General features: G+C 43.4%; 1 non-coding gene across 1 annotated transcript; it reads right to left on the bottom strand.

The window, feature by feature from the left end:
- Positions 1–3,359: 3,359 nt before the first annotated feature.
- TRNAE-CUC lies at positions 3,360–3,432 on the bottom strand. The gene has a single exon. It is a non-coding gene; the product is annotated as a tRNA-Glu (tRNA).
- Between the last annotated feature and the right edge of the window lie 17,816 nt (positions 3,433–21,248).

Raw genomic sequence — 21,248 nt, 5'->3', positions numbered from 1 at the left:
TTCAAGAGTGAAATGTCATTGGTTATGTTTCTTTGGAACTTAAATCTACGAGATGTCCTTTAGTATAAATACATTCTATAGTTGAAGATTTACTGTTCTGTTCGCCACATGTTCTGAATTCATTATGTGGTTCCTGATTCTTCAGTTGCCAGTTTTTCACACCCCTGTACTGTCATCTTGCTCCCTCCCCGACTACATGCCCTGCCTGGGGCTGGACAAAGAACCAATCAATGTATTGGTTTTTCCTTGCTCTATGAACTTTACTATCTTGAAACAGGAAGGGGGAATAAAAGGAAAACCTTGTCTTTGCTACTTGTCTGAATTTAAACAATCTCAGAGCTTTACTAAGACTTCTGTAAAAAGGAGTCATTGGGCTTCCCTGGTGGGGCAGTGGTTGAGAATCCACCTGGCAATGCACGGGACACGGGTTCAAGCCCCAGTCCGGGAAGATCCCACATGCCGCAAAGCAACTAAGCCCGTGTGCCATAACTACTGAGCCTGTGCTCTAGAGCCCGCGAGCCACAACTACTGAAGCCCGTGCGCCTAAAGCCCTTGCTCTGCAACAAGAGAAGCCACCGCGATGAGAAGCCCACGCACCGCAACGAAGAGTAGCCCCTGCTCGCCGCAACTAGAGAAAGCCACGTGCAGCAACGAAGACCCATAAGTTAATTAATTTTTAAAAAAATAAATCATTGCAGTGAATAAAACTCCAATCTGCATAAGTCTTAAAATCCACGATAGCAGTCAGGGTCCTGGCAGGGAATAAATGACACACTCAATTACCTCGGGAGTAAATGAGGATAGTTTAAGGAAAGAATTATTTCATGAAGATGGGTCAGAGTTAAGGAAACCAACCAGAAATGGTGAAAGACCCAGGAATGAGCCACACTAGGGAGCTATTACCATCCATAGAGCTGGAAGGGCAAAGTGATGGCCCTGGTCATTGCTGAGCCCTGGGAGAGGGCCTGCCTGGCAGGAGCTATGGTCTGAAGTAGAAGAACACAACTGCCAAGTCAAAGCCTGGCAGGGAATAAATAACCCATCGTCTCTCCTCCAGCCCTCAGATCTCCTGATGGTGGCTCCCACTGGCCAAATCCAACCTGAGGTCTCCAGAGATCTGCCTCTGGAGATACAGAACATGGGGGGAAAGGGTAAGTGTTTTGGGGGTGTCAAACAAAGAATATGGAGCTACTCACTGTATCAGTCGGGGTCCAACAGGGACAAATGGTAACCCTTAGTTAGAATAATACCTCAAGAGTTCCCTTACAAGGCATCTATTTACAAAAGTGTGGGCAGGACACGGGGGAACCACAGAGGTCAATGCAGTAACCTGGAATTAGTAGCAATGGAGCTATTACCACCTAATGATTCTAATACCAATTCTAACGTGTGAGGTTTTTTCCTCCCATACCACCAAGCAATTCCAACACCAGCTGGGCATCCTACAATTTAACCCAGTTCTGACACTATCCACCTGGAGAAGAAATCAGATCCCACCACTTAAGGGCTCAGCCCCACAAGACTGCCCTCCACTTTGGATGCCAATCAGAAGTCCAGATTTTTATCTGTGCTACTGACCAACTGGCTATAAATTAGAGGTTCCCACGACCCCCTTCTCAGTTAATTTGCTAGAGAGGCTCACAGAACTCAGGGTTACTGACTTATTACAAAAGATATTGAAGGGTACAGTGCAACAGCCAGATGAAGAGATACATAGGGCAAGATCCTAAACAAAGGAGCTTCTGTCCTCATGGAGTTTGGGGCCTGGCACAGTGGCACATGGAAGTATTCTGGTTCACCAACCTGGAAGGTCTCCAAACCCCATCCTTGTCCGTTTTAATGGAGGCTTCATTACGTAGGCACGACTGATTAAATCAATGGCCATTGGTGGTTGAATTCACTCTCCAGCTCCTCTCCTCTCCCTGGAGGTCAGGAGTTCCAACCCTCCAATCACATGGTAGTTTCCCCTGGCAACCAGTTTCCATTCTTTGGTTATCTGGGGGCTTTCCAAAGGTCGCCTCATTAACAAAAGACCCGCCCCCCCATCATTTAGGGAATTCCAAGGGTTTTAGGAGCTATGTGCCAGGATTGGAGCAAAGAACAAATATACATATTTTTCTTATTATAAAGTACAATATTATACCTCCCCAGCCCCAAAGAGACAAGGGAACGCTGATATCAGAACCCGGAAGGAGAGCGTGTGGAGGAGGCTGCCTTGAGAGGAGCAGTGGCATTTGATGAAGAAACACAGCCTAAGGGAGAGCCCGGGAGTAAATACCCTGACCTCCCCCTTATTCCACCCTCTAGGGTCCCACCAGGGCTTCCTGTTAGCCTAAATGCACTGGAGGCCAAGGCAATGGACCTCTGGTAATAGGTCCATATAGGTCAGCCTCCCGATAGGGAGTAGGGTGGAGAAGACTGAAAAGTGCATCTAGAGAGCCCGAAGATACCTAGCACACCTGCTTTTAATTAAGCCTCTCCTCTTTTCCTTCCTTCCCTCTTTCTTCTTTCCTTTTTTCCTTCCTTCCTCCCTTCCTCCCTCCCTTCCACTAAACTTTACTAACCTTTATACCAGTGGTCCCCAACATTTTGGGCACCAGGGACCGTGGAAGACAATTTTTCCACGGACAGGGCGACGGTGGGGGAAATGGTTCAGGCGGTAATGCGCGTGATGGGGAGCCATGGGGAGCCGCAGATGAAGCTTCGCGCGCTCGCTCACCTCCTGCCGTGCAGCACTGTGGTTCTCACACAGATGATTTCATTTAACCCTTAAGATTTCTCTCTAAGGCAGGAAATATTGCTTTTCCCCCCAGCAAACGTCCTCCACCATGTTGACCTCTCAGCCGTTTCAACCTTTTTAATAGAAGAGCTCTTGTTAAAAACTGAAACCTCGGGCTTCCCTGGTGGCGCAGTGGTTGAGAATCCGCCTGTCAATGCAGGGGACACGGGTTCGAGCCCTGGTCTGGGAAGATCCCACATGCCGCGGAGCAACTAGGCCCGTGAGCCACAACTACTGAGCCTGCGCGTCTGGAGCCTGTGCTCTGCAACGGGAGAGGCTGCGACAGTGAGAGGCCCGCGCACCGCGATGAAGAGTGGCCCCCACTTGCTGCACCTAGAGAAAGCCCTCGTACAGAAACGAAGACCCAACACAGCCAAAAATAAATAAATAATAATTTTAAAAAAATGAAACCTCAGTGGAACTCTAATATATGAAACCAGTCAAGGAGTATATATTAGTGGAAACTTTAAAATGTAAATTTACATTTCCTTGTAATTAGGTTAACCAAGGAGAACAGGATTTTTTTTTTTTTTTTTTTTTTTTTTTTTTTTGCTGCACCTGGAGGCTTGTGGGATCTTAGTTCCCCGACCAGGGATCGAACCCGGGCCCTCAGCAGTGAGAGTGCAGAGTCCTAACCACTGGACCACCAGGGAAGTCCCCGAGAACAGGATTTTTTGATGAATGCAAAAGTTTGACATTGGTTTCACTAGCTTCCATTAACAGCAGCAACCGCAAACATTGATAGACTCCCTGAAACAGAGTTTGATGACCACTGAAATAAGTGACTGGGGAAACAGGAAATTTCAGTTTTTTCAACCTAAAATTTCCCGGCAATGCCTCCCTTTTGTAATCAGAATCTGACTACTAGAACACGTGAGATACTACTGACAGCTACACTTTTCCGGTCACCTGGTCAGGAAATCTCATCCCTCTGAAAACTCATCCTTTATACCTCAGTTATCGAACACTTTGGAGCAGTTTAGCCCAGGAAATGAAGGCTCTTGTTGAAAACATGGAGATTTAGGAAGCCAGGACGCGATTAACCATGTTGGCATTTTGCCAAATGAGCAGTTAACAACCAGGGCCAGGAAAATAAGTGCTGATTAGTAATCCCTGGGTTTAGACCCAATCCTAACAATCCGCTGTGACAGACCAGAAAATTCCTAACCTATTGTAGCTGCAACCATGCTGCCTTGAAAAAGAAAGTATTAGTCTAATCAAAATTTATTCACCAGTGCCTCTACTCATAAAGAAAAAAAATCCTGTAAGATTATTTATACTTAAATCTAGCAGACTGGAAATCACCTAGGTGCTCTCCAGAAAACATAAAATTAAACTCTGAACCTACACATGAGGTTTCTAATGGTCAATGTTTAAAAAATGTTTTGATGTTGAATTTAGTCATTCATTCATTCATTTAACAAATATTTGATGCAGGTCATATTCCAAGAGCTATTCTAAATTCCTGATAAGTCTCAGTGAGCGATATACCAGAAAGAACACTGGTTCTGAAGTCGATTGGAATTGGCGTACCGGTTTTGAATGCATTTTAGTTAAGTAACAGAATACCAAACTTATGCCGGCTCAAACTAACCTTTTAAATTTTTGTCCAATTCCTAGAAGTCTGGAGGGAAGCAGCTGCTGCCAGTTGTTCAGAGGCTTGACCACGAGGGGCTGCATCTCTGTGGTGCTCCTGGTCTTTCTCTCATACTCATCCCTCTGTGGTGACCAGATGGCTGTGAGGGAAGGAGGACATGAGGAAATGGGTTGGTGATGGTGATCTTGGAGGAGGGTTGTGATGAAGGTAAGTTTCATTAGGGGCATGTTGTCAGGGGACTTGGTGATGCCATGACACTTAGCATATGTGTCCTATAGGCCAGTAGAGATACAGAACTGGATTTGAGGACTGAAGTCAGAGCTGAGGAGGATGTCTAAGAAGGCAAGAAGGCAGGAGGAGTCAAAATCGAGAGGTTAGGGGAAGAGTGAATTCTTAGAACTGAGAGATATACCCCTTCTGTAAACAGGGATTGGTCTGAAAGGTAGGTGAGTGTAGATGGGACAGCTGAAATATAGTAGCCTCATCAAAGAGGGAGGCGGGGCTTCCCTGGTGGCGCAGTGGTTGAGAATCTGCCTGCCAATGCAGGGGACACGGGTTCGAGCCCTGGTCTGGGAAGATCCCACATGCCACGGAGCAACTGGGCCCGTGAGCCACAATTACTGAGCCTGCGCGTCTGGAGCCTGTGCTCCGCAACAAGAGAGGCCGCGATGGTGAGAGGCCCGCGCACCGCGATGAAGAGTGGTCCCCACTTGCCGCAACTAGAGAAAGTCCTCGCACAGAAACGAAGACTCAACACAGTCATAAATAAATAAATAAAAGAACGTGAATTTCTTTAAAAAAAAAAAAAAAAAAAAAAGAGGGAGGCGAGGTCCTCTGGGAGGGGGATTGGGGCCATATTGAGTGATTGGATTGGAAACAGCCATTGTGGGGATGTGTAAGGGCTGAAGAAAACTGGCTCAGCTGGTAGCATGATAAAACTTGTACTGATTCAGGTCTGCAGATTTCCAGTTTCCCCAGCAGCAGTTCAGGGCCTAAGAGAGGAAACACAGCCAGAGGACATGGATGACACAAGGATGGTGATGGCCATGGGATGAGGGAGTCAGGAGTGTCCATAGCGACCAGGTAGAAGAGGCTGACTAGTATCCCAGCCAGGCAAGGAGAGCATTCGGGGAGTCACCCCTCTACGAGGAAGTCCCCTGGCGCCATGTCTCAGGCTCCTTCTCCTCCTGGACCCTGTTGGGTCCAGGAACTTTGGGATTCCCTTCCCTACAAGACCAGCTGCAGGGCACCAGTGGTAGATAAGTTTTCCAAGAAAAAACAGAGAAGGGACAACTGGAATCAAACGATGAAGAAGTTAGCCAGACTCCAGGTTCTAGCAAACTCTGGTGTAATAGAACTTTATCTCCAGATCCCGGATCACTTCTGAGGGGCTAACTCTAAATCCTGCTGAACTGACATACGTTCTCTTATGTTTATACTTTATTTCTTTTTCTTGTAGTCTTAAGAGTGGGGCTCTCCAAACCGCCTTCCCCTATGGAGGGCTTTTTTTGTTTTTAAGATTTTTTTCTTGCAGACCATTTTTAAAGTATTTATTGAATTTGTTACAATGTTGCTTCTGTTTTCTGTTTTGGTTTTTTGTCCATGAGGCATGCAGGATCTTAGCTCCCTGACCAGGGATTGAACCCGCACCCCCTGCATTGGAAGGCGAAGTCTTAATCACTGGACTGCCAGGGAAGTCCCCTGCTATGGAGGGTTTTAACTTAGAAGAAGGACATGCTGGTATATCCTTTAAGAAGACTCCTCCATAGCACAGGGAGATCAGCTCGGTGCCTTGTGTCCACCTAGAGGGATGGGATAGGGAGGGCGGGAGGGAAATGAAAGAGGGAGGGGATATGGGGATATATGTATACATATAGCTGATTCACTTTGTTATATAGCAGAAACTAACACACCATTGTAAAACAATTATACTCTAATAAAGATGTTAAAAAAAAAAAAAAAAGACTCCTCCAACCAAGTTCTGACCAGTAGAGGCACTGATGCAGAATTAGCCACTCTCTCGTCACAGGATGGTCATCTCCACTTCTGTGGCCTTCCAGGATCATTCCTGGTTCCTGGGGAAGTTCCTTGTACTCATGTAGCAACACAGGAAGGGGGTTGGGTATTAGGCGAATTGGGAGTGATTGAAGGATCTATTGTAGATAGAGCTCCAAGTCTGAGGAAAATAGAAGGATGTGACTGGAGAGCACCAAGAATGCCAAATGTGAAATCTTTCCAGGGGAAGACAGAGTACCATGATGGTTTCTGAACTGGTGAAATCAAATGACAGCTCCTGTTTTCTCCACTTCTTCACATCAGAACTGTAACCTTCCCTTTAGGAAAGAAAGATGGTTTCTCTAGTCTCACAGAATTCTAGGCTCTTAGTGTTGGGAGGTCATCTACTGGTCATGTAGTCCAGGCTGCCACCAAAGCAGCAGGCACTCCTGAAATTGCCTTGGCAGCTGGATGGTTAGCTAGCATCTCCTCAGACCTTCCTGGGGATGGGAGCTGTTCACTGCTGGTGAAGAAGTTCATTACTTTCTGGATACTCCTGATTCTTAGACAACTGCCCCTGACATGGGATTGTCATTTACAATACTTCCCTGTAGCTCTCATTTATTTGTCCCAGTTTCATCCTCTGGTGCCTCATGAGGTAGAGATTTTCCCTTTCTCAAATGAGGGTCCTTCCAATGTTTCAATGCTTCTCTCAGGTTGCCACTAATACTTTCTTTTTTTGAGACCAAACACCCCCAGTCCTTTAACTTCCCCTTCAGTGGCATGGCTTTGGGACTCCTCACCATGCTGGTCTTCATCTCTCAGTTGGTCATGCAAGAATGACACACCCAGACCTGGACACCACATTTAGGATGCAGGCTGACCAGGATGAAGAACAGCGGGACTATTCCCTCCTCTAAACTGGACACTCATGATACAACTACTCTAGCCTAAGATTGCATTCATCTCTTTAGTCTGATGAGGCTATAACCCCATCTTCTGGGATTTCAGTGTACTACCACTTAGCTCTGCTTTCTTCCTGTGGTTTCGCAACTAAAATTATGTACGAAACTTGTCCTGAATCCTCTTTCTCCAAAGTCTTGGGCTAAATTCTACACCTCATTCGGATCCCTGGGAAATTTCTCATTACCAAGTGCCATGATTGCTGCTTCCATTTCCCCAACTGAGATGTTAGGTCAGTTTAGTTTAGCGATATTTATTGAGTCATTGCCGTGTGCCAGGAATTGTACTGGATGCTAAAGTCAGGGGAGAGTATACAAATGAATCAGGGTATGCTTTCTACCCTAGCACAGCTTGCAACACAAAAACACAGCATTATAATGTGATACAGGAAGAACTGTAACATATAAACACAGTGTTTATGGGGGCCCAGATGAGCGACTCTTGGCCCAAACTGGAAATTCAGGGAAGGGTTCCCAGAAAGAGAAGTATCTTGACTATTGGGTAAGAATTAGAGGGCACTGGGAACTATGTGGGAAGACAGCAAGGACAGAAAGAGTGAAGTCAAGGAGGCAGAAAGCATGCTGGTGTATGTGAGGAGTTACAGGCTCTTTGGAAGTACTAGAGCATCAAGGACCAGACAAGGAGGGGTGAGGTCACCGAAAACCTTACTCTCCACCTTGGGCTTGACTCAGTAGGCATTGGCGAGCTCTCAAAATGTTTCAAGCAGATGAGAGAGTGATCAAATTTGCCTTTATCACTTTGGTCTCAATATAAAAAATAGATTTCAAGAAGGTTAATCTGGAGGCAGGCAAATGGGTTGGGAGTACTTAAAAGTCTAATGTGATAATTTAAGCAAGAGATATTGAGGACCTTAATGAAGACAGTGGTAGTAGGATTAGACAGATCAAGCAATATAATGGATACAATTGACAGGCCTTGGTTGTGGAGAGCTGTGAATGACAGAGAATAACAATAACAACAAAAACTCAGATTAACTCCCCGAAATCTGGATTGAATGGCTAGGCGGATGGTGATACAACCAGCTGAGAGGGTAGCGAGATGTCTGGGGAACGATGAGTTCAAGTTTGAACATGTGGAACTTGAATTGCTTATTGAACATGCAATTATAATGTCCAACAAGTAATTGGGTTTATGTACCTGAGTGTCACAGGAGAGACCAGACTGGGAGATGAGGGGCTTCAGTTCCTTGGTGGGAGTTAAAATCATGAGAATAGTTGAGCCAGTATAAGGAGAGTATGTAAAGAGATAGCCATGGGGCCAGAACACAACTGTGAGGTACACCAATATTTAAGGTAGATTTTACAAACAAGTTCAGCATGTTTTCTTTGGTTCTGCGGCCAACATTTAAAATCAGGAAATTTCACCTGAAGATGAGAATTTCCAGATTCTCTTAAAGTCAGGAGCTCTGGACCCCCTGGACTTGCATTTTCACACGGCAACATTCTACCAAAACTGAGTAGCTGCTTCCCTTTTTAAATGGGATACATGTTCTCCAACTGTTTACAGCTCCCACCGCTCCCTGCTGTCTTTCTAACGCAAGGCTAATGTCAACTCCCATTAATTATTACTATGGTGCTGCTGTTTCATATACTTGCTTCATTTATTTATATTACTTCCCTGGTCCTGGTAGATACTTGAGTTTTTAATTCCCAGCTTAAAAGGTGAGTAAAGGAAGAGGAGCCCTCTAGAGAGATCAAGAAGCACAGTCAGAGAAATGGCAAGGAACCAGGAGATAAATATTCTAGTTGCCAAGAAATTTCAAGAATGAGAAGATCAATAGCATCAAGTACTACAGAGAAGTCTAATAAGATAAGGATTAAAAGTGACTCTTGGTTTTGTCAATATGAAGACCATTCGAAATCTTTGCCAGAGGAGAGATCTTTGCCAGAATCATTTTCAACAGAGGGATGGGTGATGGAAGTGAGATCTCAGGGATGTGAGGACTGAATGCGAGGTGAGCAAATGGAAAAGCAAGTGAATTTTCTTCTTTCCAGAAACTTGACTAGAAAGGGAAGCTTGACTAGAAAGATCTGGGCAGCAGCCAGAGGCATTGGAAGGTGGAAAGGGTCAAAAGAGATCGTTTCTTTCCAAAAGAAGTCTTTGAGCATATTTACGGATTGTATGCAAAGAGCCAGTAGAACAACTGGTGATATGTAGGAGAGATGATAAGGCATAGAAGACAATGCCAGAGATGAGAGGAAATGGATCAAGAATACAGGTGGGGCTTCCCTGGTGGCGCAGTGGTTGAGAATCTGCCTGCCAATGCAGGGGACACGGGTTCGAGCCCTGGTCTGGGAAGATCCCACATGCCGCAGAGCAGCTGGGCCCGTGAGCCACAACTACTGAGCCTGCGCATCTGGAGCCTGTGCTCCGCAACAAGAGAGGCTGCGATAGTGAGAGGCCCGTGCAGCGCGATGAAGAGTGGCCCCTGCTCACCACAACTAGAGAAAGACCTCGCACAGAAACGAAGACCCAACACAGCTAAAAATAAATAAATAAATAAAATTAAAAAAGAAAAAAAGTGGAAATGTTCAACAACTAGCAGACAGCACCCCAAGTACGAGCCTTTACAGGAAGTTATTTTTTAAAAAAAACCAAAGAATACAGGTGAAGGGGCTGGCTTTGAACTAAAAAAGGAACTCTTTATCCCCATGAATGGTGGAGAGGAGAAAGTTATGGGAAAAGGGAGGTTTGTAAGGTCAAACTGTTGATGTCTAATCACTTTCTTGATCAAGTAGAGGGAGGGTCATCTGCTGATGTGAGAACTCTGGGTTGGAAGGGCTGTCAGAATCCCTGGGTGGGAAGGGGAGTAGGGGCTCGCTGAGAATCATCACAGGGGATGCTGAAAGGTCCCAAGGGCCCAGCTGGGGCTGGAGGTCAGTAATTCCCAGTGACGCCAGTGGTTTGAGTGGCTGAGTGATCTTCTCTAGCACCTGAGGGACATGCTCAGATACGCAGCGTGTTTACTACAGCACATGGTAATACTATCTTCAGGGGTGGCAAATCCTATGGCTAAAAATACAGACCTAGTGAAAAAGCATGGATCACTGTCATCTTTAAAGCAGTAAATGTTCAAGAAACCTCAGCTGAACTCTTGGTATCATCTTTGACACATTCCCCAAGTTTTAGCAACAGGAGGAAGGTAATACTTGGCCCAAGTAGGCTCTTACTACAATTGTTTTTTTCCAATTTTCAGCTGACTGAAGGCGCTCGTTCTCATCCAGGGTAAGCTGACCATGTTTCAGGGAAGTTCAAGACATAAGACAGAAGCAGAGTCCAGAGCCTCGCCAAGGGGCGGGTTAAAACTTGAACTGAGAAGACTGGTATCAAGAAAGAGCCAGAGAGAAGGCAGTAAAAGTTAAGGGACAAAGACTGAGGTGGAGTAGGAGTCAGGGACAGAGGGAGCAAAAGAAAGTGAGAAAACAAAGAAAGAAGGGGGGGAGGGAGAAGTCTGAAAAGACAGAGAGAGAGAGAAGCACTACAAAGAAAAGTGAGGAACAAAGCAAGAAGGAAGAGGTTAACTCCAGCTCTGGAACCAAGAAGCCTGCCGGGGAACCAGCCCCTCCCCTCCAGCTGCCTTGGGATTTGGGCCTGGGGCCCCACCCGTAAACCTCTCCTGTTGGTACCACAAATGCACACCCATTCCCACCCATGGCCTCCACCTACTACTCGACGTCCAGGCCTTTTTGTTTTAAGGTCTCTGTCAATTAAATGGACAGTGGTTTCCAAGAAGCTACAAGGATATAACTCAGCAGAAATTTCTCCCCTTTTTATTTTTTAACCTCCATGTAAACATAACAGGACACCGCTAAGCCTCAAAACCAGTCTACTTTGCTGAGGAAAGTTAAAACAAATTGAGAGGTTTAAAAACTTTCTTCAGCCATTGGCTGGTTAGGTAATCATGGGTCCTCCACTTAAACTCTGAGTTTCTGTAAACTTTTTTTTTTAAGTCTGTAAATCCATTTATCTCATCAGTCTACAAAATGACCTTCTCTGAGTATGAAGGTACAAAGACCTTGTAACACTCTGGTTTCAAGGAGCTTATTAATCCGCAGAGGGCGAACATATGTGTGGCCACAATTTTTTAAGGTTATGTCACTATCAGGGTGTCTCTTATTCAAGGAGCTGTTAGCTTCCTCTAAATATCCCTTAGGTGTTACTCTAGTTTTTTTAATTGTCATTTTGTATTTGTTTTAAATAACAGCTTTATCGAGACCCACACTAGTTTTTTACGTGGCGCCCTAAGCTACCCCACCACCATCTTCCAAATGGTTTGCCTTCTTAATCCCCTTGTTCTAGAAATTCTGGAGTTCCCAACTGTGTCATAGGTCCCCAAGACCACACCCAGTTTTGGTGATTCACTAGGATTCACGGGACTCAGCAAATAATCATATTCATGGCTGCGATTGATTATGGAGAAAGGATATAAAGCAATCAGCAAAGGGAAGAGGCACATGGGTGGAAATCTGGAGGAAACCAGCATAGGCTTCCAAGAGGCCTCTCCCAATGGAGTCACACAGGATGTGCTTAGTTCCTCCCACAATAAATTGTGACATCACATGTGAAATGTTGTCTACCAGGGAAGCTCACTGAAGATTCAGTGCCAGGGTTTTTACTGGGGGCTGGTCACACAGACATCTTCTGCCCAGCACATACCAAAATTCCAGACTCCCAGAAGGAAAGCAGCTGTTCAGACAGTTTAGGCAAGTAAGCCACTCTTACCGCTCAGTTTTCTACCAGTGTAGAGAACGGTTTACCATTCAAGTTCCCAGATACCAGCCAAGGACCAACCTGGCAAGCGGCCTTTTTAAGCATAGCAGCCTCAGCCTTGCTAGTTCATTATTTTCTGCATACCAACATTATTGAGATATTTATTGGTTATAATAAATTCACTCTGCAATACTACCTTGGAATACCTGTCACTAACTAAAATGATAATATATTGTATATGTTATTCAGTTGCCTACTTGTTTATTTTCTGCCTCTCCTACTAGAACGTAAGCCTCGGGAGGGTAAGGACACTGTCACGTTCACTGCAGTATCTTTTGCACCTTGAACAGGGCCTCCCCCATCATAGGCACTCAACAAATATTGGCTGAAGGAATAAAAGAAGAGATCAACAGTTCAGACTGGGCCAGATTCAGGTGTGAGCTTCCCGGGAACATCTGGGGAGTAAAACTCCTTCATGGGTGGCAATGACCATCAGATAAGACGTGGGCCTAAGGAGTACTTTTCAAAGGCAGTTTTGTCACAGAGATCCCTGGTCTGGTAGGCATCTAAAGTCAGATTCTCTGCCATGGAAGCAACCTAAATGTCCATCAACAGATGAATGGATAAAGAAGATGTGGTATGTATATACACAATGGAATATTACTCAGCCATTAAAAAGAATGAAATTATGCCATTTGCAGCAATATGGATAGACCTGGAGATTATCATACTAAGTGAAGTAAGTCAGACAGAGAAAGACAAATCTCATATGATATCGCTTATATGAGAAATCTAAAAATAAAAATGACACAAATAAACTTATTTACAAAACAGAAACAGACTCACAGACATAGAAAACAAACTTGTGATTACCAAAGGGGAAAGGTCGGGGGGAAGGATAAGTTGGGAGTTTGGAATTGACATATGCACACTACTATATTTAAAATAGATAACCAACAAGGACCTACTATATACCACAGGGAACTCTGCTCAGTAACCTGTAATAACCTAAATGGGAAAAGAATTTGAAAAAGAATAGATATTTATGTATATGTATAACTGAATCACTTTGCTGTACATCTGAAACTAACACAACATTTTAAATCAGCTATAGTCCAATATAAAATACAATTTAAAAAAATAAATTAATTAAATTAAAAAAATAAAAATAAATAAAGGTCAGGTCGACTGTCAAAAAATAAATAAAGTCAGAGTCTCTGGGATCTCACCTGCAGCTGAGTCAAGAACAAAATGTAAGAATGTTCTGTATCTGCTTATTCCTTTCCCTCTCTCTTACAAAAGATAAACACGGCGTCAGTGAGTTTTTCATGTGTTCCTCCCCACTCTCGGAAACATTTCTAATGCCCAGATTAAGTAGCTCCTGGGGGTAGGAAAAGCTATATTCCTTTCAAAAAATGGCAATCTGCAGCCTTGGAGAAACCCTCAAGGACTCATGAATGGAAAGGGATCTCCGGACCGAAAATCAGTTCTCACTTAATGTCTCCTCTCGCTGTTGCTCTGGCAGTTGAATGGGGTCAGGCTTTCATCTTATGTAATATGATGGGACAATTCAACTTCCAATGAGTGTAGCAAATTTCCCTAGAGCTACATAGGACAGAGCTAAGTGGTTACATAAACACATATGGAGACTTAGAAATTTTAAAGAGAGGCCAAATACTCGGAGGGATGTGTCACCCGCAGGGGAAATTAACAGCTGGGTCAACAAGCAGAACTCTCCAAGTTACACGTGGATCTCGGACACTTTGATGACTGCACCTCAAGAAGAGGAAATGGCTTTAGGTACACATTTTCTTTGCGCTCACTCTGAGAAGAAGAAAATCAACAACACATTTTATCTCAGGATACCAGGAGGAAGAAAAAGTACTGCTGCCAGAAATGACCACCAGGTGAAGGATTTGGGGTCAGAACAATGTATCAGTTGGGGAAACACACACTCGGAAGGACTGGCTGAAAGAACTGAATGAAGGGACTTGTTTCAGGGGTGTGGACAGGTTAAGGGAACAAGGAGTGTGCCTTGTAAGGTGCCTCACCTAGGGACTAACAGCAGCAGGCAGCTTCTACTACGTTTAAGCCTGATGAGAGCAAAGGGCAGAAGGGGTGTCATTGGAACCAGCAAGCTCTGTAGTCCTGGAGGAAGAGCCACCCATCAGGAGCTGCAGCTGGACGCAGATGGGGTCCGAACCATAAGAAAATTCGGGGGAGCAGGGAAGGGGGATGATAAGTATCCCAGTCTCTTTTTCCTCCTACTCATCGATCTCCCGCTGATGCCTCCCACTGGCCAAAGGCAACAGGAAGCCAGGGGCAAGGAAGTCTGTGTAAGATGGAACACGGAGGTCAGCTTCCTTGGGCTCAGTCAAGTCAGAGAAGTGATGAGCAAGCTGGAGAGGGCATGTGCACAAAAGTCAGCACAGGTGAGCTCTCCTACCCTCACCAGCCCTCAGCTGCCAGCAATGGTTGACATCTGTTGAATGGGTTAGGCACTGTCCTGTGTCCTTTACACGGATAATCCTACTGCGTACTCGTGAAGTAATTTACCATGAAATGAACCAACTTGAAGCTTCAGGGCCTCTCACTTGCACAGACATCTTTGAAGATCTTTAGAGGGATCCTAAAAATGAGTTAACACAGTCACATTTTTAGAAAGTTTGTAAGCGGAAGATATATTTACCTTAATTAAGATGACTGACCAGGCTTCCCTTCTTGACCAGGCTTCAGGGGGCATTAAGTATCTGTGGGAATTTTTTGGATCTGACTAATGAGAAGTTGAGTTGGGATTACACTTAATTTGGATGCAGTGGCATCTTTTTAGGTGGTTTATAATCATCCCAGTGTAGGGATGGCTTCTAGGAATGCTCCTTCTGTCCACTATGCTGATTCATCATGAAATAAAGCTCAGGACCAGGGATCATATCCTGAGACGAAAGTGACCTACAGCACATGGTAGTGGGTATGTGGATGTGGAGGAGAAGCAAGATTTGAAAGACACAGAGCCAGAAGCTAGTCTTTGGAAAATTCTTCCAATCATCAGATGGGAATTCTCATTGATGCCTGGACAAAGTGGAAGTTCTCTCTTGGCAAGAATGATTCAGTGCATACAGTTGTAACTTCATTGTACTTTTCCCTCCATTTTTGATGGGAATTGTGTGAAATAATAGAATTCCTGTGCCTGTGGGGCATAAACCAATATCACCACCAATTATACGCAAGTTATATAAGTTATTCTATATCTTACTATGTATTTTGTAAATTATATAAATAAAACTAGAGGAAAATAAATATGTAAATATATTCTAAAATAATGTATAATAATAACAGCTAATATTTACAGAGCCTGTATGACGTGTCTGGAACTGTATTAAGTACTTGATAGATAATTCATTTAATCTTCACAAGAAACTTTTGAGGTAGGTATTGCTGTTATCCTCTTCCTGGCTTTTATTTTCAAAAGCCGAAACCCATTGTGGAGACCAAAATTAGAGGTGAGAGATGAGTACTTTTCCGAGAAGCACGATCAAAGAAGAACTTTTCTAGAACAAAGCCCCAGGGACTGGACCTCAGTGGCTGGGCCCCAGGCTGTAGCCGTGATGTGCTAAGGATCAGCAAGGCCAAAGTGTGGTATGGAAATAGCTATAAATTAAAACATGATGGGCTTCCCTGGTGGCGCAGTGGTTGAGAATCTGCCTGCCAATGCAGGGTACACGGGTTTGAGCCCTGGTCTGGGAAGATCCCACATGCCGCGGAGCAACTGGGCCCGTGAGCCACAACTGCTGAGCCTGCGCGTCTGGAGCCTGTGCTCCGCAACAAGAGAGGCTGCGAAAAAAAAAAGAGAGGCTGCGATAGTGAGAGGCCCACGCACCGCGATGAAGAGTGGCCCCCGCTCGCCGCAACTAGAGAAAGCCCTCGCGCAGAAACGAAGACCCAACACAGCCAAAAATAAATAAATAAATAAATAATTATTAAAAAAACAAAAACAAAAACATGATAACCATTAAAACATTGTACAACGGATAAATATGTTTTATGAATTCAATGAGTACATGGAATATTTTCATGTCTGTCCTAAAAAGTACTTTAAACACACGTAAGAATACTCAGTGGTCATCAAGATCAAATGAAATCAGCCACCATCCCATGTAAAATAATAACATTTAGCAAATACTAATGTATGTGTGTGTGTGTATATAAATATATATGTATGTTTTTTATACGAAACATGTATTAGCAAATAGCACTAATACTTGCAGACCCTAAGGAAACACTTGGTCTGGGACAATGGGCACTTCAGCAGAAATTAGTAGAACATCTAACAGGACAGAGGCCTGAAATTGTGATAAAATTGCTTTATAAACATTTTAAAAATGAATTTTTTTAGATCTCTGAATTTGAGGACTAAGATGTATATCTGCTATCTAAGTTTAATGCTGAAAGCTGAATCGAAGGAATTATACAGCTTAGCTTCACCTCCTTTAGTATCTGGGTTAACTGGCAAAAAGAACATAGGCTTTGAGCCAAAAATAACTAGCTTCAAACCCCAGTTCTGCTATTTATCAGCTAAGTGACCTTGGAAAATTTACAAAGTCTCCCTGAGCCTCAGTTTCCTCAACTGTAAAATGGGCGTCATTGTAGGAAATCACTTCGGTAGTACCTTTAAAACTCCGAGCTTGCTACTATATAATAGGCACTTAAAGATCGGTTCCCTTTTTAAAAGAAAATAAAATCTAAACACGTTTTCTGGAGGAAAGTGTTACAGAAGCACAAATTACATAGTCCTGTTCCAACACCACCTAGCTAATATGTTTTATGAAGAAACCCAACTGTAATTTAAAAAAATTTTGACTCACCCAACATTTTCCCCCTGCTTTCTAAAACGGGAAACCAAGGAGGTAACATGTATCCCCCTGTGCACCCACACCCTTCGGAATATGAAATTTACATAAAAGCCTTCTCAGTCTGTTTATCCAGGCCTCCTTGGCTTTGAGGCAGATATATCTGCTTCAATTAGAACCTAATCCTGCTCACCTCATACTAAAACCAGTGAGAAAGAAAAACAATAGTCCATTTAATTAAATTATGCTAAAGCCGGAATTCAATCCATCGGTGTATTAAGGAGGAAGATTTTGAATATTGATTACTGTTCCTTGCATACAAACCCCACTACCTGCTCCCCACTCTCCCCCTAGTAAAGAATGATGTTTCCCCTCCCCCCCAACCCCGCCCTCTACCCTGGCAGATTTTATTTTATTTAAAAACGAATTAAATAAGTCCAGTTGTAGACAAAAAAAAGAATGAGAGTTTCCCCTTCTCCCTTCTTTCAACAGTCTGTTTCTGGTTTCTGGGACTTTCTCTCTGTCCTTATCCCAACCATACGATGCTGGGGGAAGAGGGGCACCGTCCTCCTGGTGCCCACTGTGACTTTTCATTCCTTGGGCAGCACCCTGGGCTACTAGGGTCTCTTTCCTCTCTGCCTGCCCTCTTTGTTCTGCTAACTACCCTTATAGAGAGGCTTGGCTCTGCCTGGGCCCAGACCCTGAGCTACACTAGGCATCTCCCATTTTTGTTTGCCTACAAGTTACACAAACGGTTGTGCGTAGAAACCTTGCGTTAACTGATGTCCTGCTTCTCGCCTCTTCGGGATGATTTGGAGGCTCATACAGAATCTGCACCCCAACCCAGCTCTGAAGGAAGGTGCACAATAAACTTCAGATTCCATACTGCTCTGTGTGAAAGGGGAAGGGGCTCCCCCTTGCAGGAATTGGCTAAGGAGGAAGAATTGCTTAGACAGATTGGATTCCAGATTAGAGATTAGGGCAGTTACTTGCAAACCTGATTGTACCATGGAATCATCCAGGGAGCTTTTAAATAATATTGAAGTCCTAGCCCCATTTCACCCGATTTAATTCATCTGGTTGGGACTTAGGATGATATATATATATATTTTAATTGTGGTAAAAAAAAAAAAAAACCACATAACATTTCCAGCATAACCATTTTAAAGTGTATACGTTCATTAGTGTTGTGAAAGAGATCACCAGTTCTTTTTTACCTTGCGGCTCTGAATTCTAACCCCACTAAACATTAACTCCTCTTTTTCCCCCTCTCTCCAGACCCTGGTAACCACCATACCACTTTCTGTCTCTATGAATTTGACTACTTCAGATATTTCATTTAAGTGGAATCATGCAGTATTTGTCCTTCTGTGACTGGCATATTTCACTTAGTATAAAGTCCTCAAGTTTCATCCATGTTGTAGCATGTGACTAGTTTCCCTTTTTTTTTTAAAGGCTGAATAATATTCCTTTGTATATTTATACCATATCTTGTTTATCCATTTGTCTTTTGATGGATATTTGGTTTGCTTCCACCTCTTGGCTATTGTGAATAATGCTGCTTATGAACACGAGTGTGCAAATATCTCTTCAAGACCCTGCTTTAGATTCTTTTGGATACACATCCAGAAGTAGGATTGCTGGACCATATGATAGTTCTATTTTTAAGTTTTTGAGAAACCTCCATACTGTTTTCCATGATGGCTGCACAATTTTACATTCTTATCAATGGTGTACAAGAGTTCTAATTTCTTCACACCCTTGCCAACATTTGCTATTTTGTGGGGTTTTTTTGGTTTGTTTTGTAATAGCCATCTTAATGGGTGTGAGGAATGATGGTGATATCTCATTGTGATTTTAATATGAATTTCTCTGATAATTAGTGATATTGAGCATCTTTTATATGCCTGTTGGCCATTTATATATCATCTTTGGAGAAATATCTATTCAAGTCCTTTAGCCAATTTTTAATCAGGTTATTTAATTTTCTGTTGTTTTCGAGTTGTAGGAGTTCATTATATATTCTGGATATCAATCCCTTATCAGATATTATGATTTGCAAATATTTTCTTCCATTCCATAGATTGCTTTTTCACTCTGTTGATTGCATCCTTTGATGCACAAAAGTTTTAAGTTTGACGTATTCCCATTTGTCTATTTGTGCTTTTGATGTCATATCCAAGACACCATTGCCAAATCCAATGTAATTAAGGTTTTCCCCTATGTTTTCTTCTAGGAGGTTTATAGTTTTGGTTCTTACATTTAGGTCTTTACTGTATTTAGAGTTGACTTTTATATGTGGTAAGGGTCCAACCTCATTTTTTTTTTTTATTTTGCCTATGGTTATCCAATTTTCCCGACACCTTTTTTTTTTTTTTTTTGGCTGCGTTGGGTCTTCGTTGCTGCGGGCTTTTTCTCTAGTTGTGGCGAGTGGGGGCTACTCTTCGTTGAGGCGCACGAGCTTCCCATTTCAGTGGCTTCTCTTGTTGCGGAGCACGGGCTCTAGGTGCTCGGGCTTCAGTAGTTGTGGCTCACGGGCTCTAGAGCGCAGGCTCAGTAGTTGTGGCACACAGGCTTAGTTGCTCCGTGGCATGTGGGATCTTCCCGGACCAGGGCTCAAACCCGCGTCCCCTGCATTGGCAGGCGGATTCTCAACCACTGTGCCACCATGGAAGCCCCCAACACCATTTGTTGAAGAGACTTTCCTTTGTCCATTGAGTGGTCTTTGTACTTTTGTTGAAGATCATGTGACCATATAGGTAAGGGTTTATTTCTGGGCTCTCTATTCTATTCCACTGGTCTGTATGTCTGCCATTATGCCAGTTTCACATTGTTTGGATCACTGTAGCTTCATAATATGTTTTGAGATCAGGAGTGTGAGTCCTCCAACTTTGTTCTTCTTTTTCAAATTGTTTGGGCTATTTGGGATCACTTGAGATTTTATGTAAGTTTTAGGATGAATTTTTCTGTTTCTGAAAAAAACTGCCACTGGGATTTTGATAGGAATTACATTAAATCTGTAGATTATTTTGAGTAGTATGGACATCTTAATAATATTAAGTCTTCCAATCCATGAACACGATGTCTTTCCATTTATTTGTGCTTGTATTTTCCCCAGCCACAGTAATTTCTTCAGAGATGGATTCATTGCCCCTTCAGAGCCAATGAGACACAAGGAGAATTTTATTGAGATTTCTGAAACAAAAGCAAGCTCTAGTCCCATGTGCCTTGAACCTGAGGGGATATAGAGACTAAATCTATTGTTACCATCAAGCCATGAAACCCGAGATGGATGTCAACACAGTAAAAGGCTGAGATAAGAGATGGAGTGATATTGAGCCTGGAGGATTTCCTCTGAGCCCTGAAGGCATCACTACTCCTGATCTTTTCAGTTACATGAGCCCAAACAGTTCCCTTTCTGCTTAAACAAGTTTTCAGGGAATTCCCTGGTGGTCCAGTGGTTAGGACTCCATGCTCTCACTTCCTAGGGCCCAGGGTTCAATCCCTGGTCGGGGAACTAAGATCCCACAAGCCGTGCAACCAAAAATAAATAAATAAATAAAAATAAAATAGTTTTCGGTTGGCATTTCTGTCACTTGCAACCAAGATCCTCACTGATTTAGAAAACAAGATAGCTGTCAAAGAGTGGGTGACCAGGCAGCCAGAACCCAGGCCAGCAGTCCTGGGCATGAGCTTTCAACGATCAGAATAATGCTGCCCTTGAACAGAACTTGATCACTGGTTGAGGCCAGTCTGCAATTCGAAAAGGTAGCCCAGCTTGCCAACCTTGCAAGAATCGCCAGAGTCCCCAAACCCATCACATCTAACTGATTCTTGCAGATTACTCTTCCCTTCCTCCCAGCACTCATCTATTCTGCCCATCAACACTGCTCTCAGGGAAAGATGTAATTAATTCATTCACACTAAGGTTTACATGACTCATATGTTCCTACCTGTTAGAATATCTACATTTCAAAAGGGGACAAAATATGCCAATAACGAATAGCATTTCTAGTGATGGAATGTTTTAACATGAGAGTAGTCACTTATTTAAAATTTTAAATTGTCTTGGTTCACCGTACCATCTTTGAAGCCCAATTCATTGCAGACAAAGGAATTTGTCTATGCCTATATAGCTCTATACTGATCATATAACTCAGTGATACAGTACTTTATTAATCATTATAGAATACAGCAATTCACAGTAGGCTCAGTTTACTCTCCTCCTATGCAGAAAAGTGCAAAGTGCCCTCAAAAACATCAAGGAAACCTCAGTATCATTGATACTTATTGAACACTTATTACACGTTCTGTATGCTAGGCATTGTTCTAAGAA

Source organism: Balaenoptera musculus, chromosome 4 (genome assembly GCF_009873245.2).
Source record: "Balaenoptera musculus isolate JJ_BM4_2016_0621 chromosome 4, mBalMus1.pri.v3, whole genome shotgun sequence".
In the NCBI taxonomy this organism is placed as follows: domain Eukaryota; kingdom Metazoa; phylum Chordata; class Mammalia; order Artiodactyla; family Balaenopteridae; genus Balaenoptera; species Balaenoptera musculus.
The sequence above is the reverse complement of the archived record's forward strand: the minus strand, read 5'-3'. Positions and strand labels throughout refer to the sequence as shown.